The sequence below is a fragment of the Neophocaena asiaeorientalis genome, unplaced genomic scaffold (assembly GCF_003031525.2).
Source record: "Neophocaena asiaeorientalis asiaeorientalis breed wild unplaced genomic scaffold, Neophocaena_asiaeorientalis_V1.1 scaffold96, whole genome shotgun sequence".
NCBI classification, from domain to species: domain Eukaryota; kingdom Metazoa; phylum Chordata; class Mammalia; order Artiodactyla; family Phocoenidae; genus Neophocaena; species Neophocaena asiaeorientalis.
In genome coordinates, this window is record NW_020175831.1 from 276,392 (window position 1) to 278,635 (window position 2,244).

A 2,244-nucleotide genomic window follows, 5' to 3' on the forward strand; every position below is an offset into this window, starting at 1 on the left:
CTACGGAAGTGCGGCCACCGCTCGGAGCAGCCCGGACTCGGTCGGGTTCCGGGGCCAGAAGTCGCCATTGTTCCGTGAGCGACGATTTCATCTCTAGGGTATTTGAGCCTCCTGGGCCACAAAAAGGAGGGCAGGAGTGGGAGCGGGGTAAGCCCGCCATGTTTGCTCTGTGCGGGCCCGAGTCGGCCCCCTGGGACTACCCCGGCGCGCTCCAAGTCCAGTCCCTCCCTCTCCTTCGCCTTTTCTCTTTCTCCTGAGTTCTAATCTTCTGGCCCGCAGTCCCGACCCATCACAGGGAGCCTTTCTCCACCTTCCCGGGCTCCGCGCCCAAACCTCACCGCCGGTCTCCGCCCTCCAGCTCCTAGCGCTGGCCGGACCGGACCCGGGACGCAGCCAGTGGCACCAGGACTCCTGAGGATTCCCAAAACGGGCCTCCGGAGAATCCTGGGAGCGCTGCGCAGCCCGCAAACTGCTAAGACACTGCAGTGTCTGCGGTCTGGCCCGACCGGGAGGACAGAGAGGAGCGGAGGCGGCCGGAGTAAGAAAGGTCTATCTAGAGACTCTGCCTGTGTTCTCACGTGGAGGTGGAATGGCTGCTCCTCCAAGACTTGCCTGCTCTCTCTTTTCGTTAAACACAGCCTCCCCGCGGCATCGCCTGGCCCCAGGCCCCAGGGCGGAATGTCAAGTCTTGTAATGGGGCAATCACTGCCAAACCCGTCCCTGCGAGGGGAACTCCCGGCAGGGGGGCCTCAGAGGGTAGCGGGTGCCTCCGAATCCGCCCGCGCCTTTGAGTTTGGGGGGTGGGAGACTGGGCAGCGGGTTAGGCTTGGGGGCAGATTCCAGATGCAGAGGGAGGCTTCCCTGGGGCGGTTTTGGGTATCACGACCCTGCGAGAGCCAGCCCGTCTCCGGAGAGCCTAGTCAGACCCGGCCAGGGGCCCGCGTAATCAAGACTGCAGCATCGCGTCCCACCCACCGGCTTGCGGGGACCCCATAGTCAAATGCAAAGGAACCAGTATTTTAGGAGGAAGAGAGAATCTGTAGTTTCATTCTCAAAGAGGTCTCTAACCCACAACAGGTTTAAGCGACTGGTGGTCGCTGTTCCCTAGAGGGAAAAGACCCGGCTTGTGACTTTTGAGCAAGTGCTTGGGACGGGGACGGGGGAGGGGGTGTTTTGGGGAGTGCGGGAGTTGCTCCTGGGTTTTACAGTCAGTGAGGACATCTTTGTTAGAAAGGTAAGGGGTCTTTCTACTCCCCGACATCACTCTCCTTCACGGGACATTTTACCCCTCTTTTCCGCTCCCCCTTCTACCAAAGGACTGTTTGTAAACAAAGCTCCAGTCTTCCAGCCCTCTCTCCGCCCCCATCAAACCTGATACTTCCCCCAAACTCTCCCCACTGGTCTCGGAAATCCTTACACAGGACGGATATTCACAATTTTCACAAGTAATCCTGAAAGAAGGCGGAGGGGAAGCCTCCTAAATGGTCCCACATTGCAGCCGCGCTGATTAGGCCCGGGATGCATTCCCTTTCTTTCCTGCTTCCCGCCCCTCCCCCCGCAGCCCGGGAGCGGCGGGGCGGGCGGCGGGAATTCGGGGCCGCGGGAGGGGTGTGTGTCTACACCCGGGAAGCACCCGGGGCGGGGTGGCCCGCGACGCAGCGCGCGCAGGGCGGGGGTACGGTGGGTGGGGGGGGTGGAACTGCGAGGGGAAGGGGACTCGGGCTCGCCAGGAGTGCCTGCAACTGGAGTTGGACCTCAGTGCCAGTGCTCAGCCGGAGTTCCGAGCAACACTGCCAGGGGGTGGAGCGGAGAGAACCGGGCACCCCTCACTCTTCGTCTTCCCTCCCTCTGCTTCCCAGCTCTTGTCATATCCTGTCTCTGGCCTGATATTTCACGCGAGCAAATGGAAGGAGATTACAATGAAGATTTATGTGTGTTCCGAGCGCGGCTGGTTTCCCAGTGTAGGGAGCCGAGATCACTGCTTCCCATTTCCATTTTTCATTCGCGCTTTGGGGAGTGCAGTCGGGCGCGGGGGGAGCTTGTCTGCGCGGCGGCGGCGGGCTGATCACAGGGCTCCGCGTCTCCCAGCGGGCCGCGAGACTGAGAAGGACTTGCCAGCGCGTCGCCCCCGGCGGGGCTGGAGCCTGCCCCCTCCTCCCCCAGCCAGGCTTTGTTTCTCCCCTCGCTCACCCCTCCTCCTCCCCGCCCCCTTACTTCTGGGACCCAGGTGCATCCTTCTTTCCC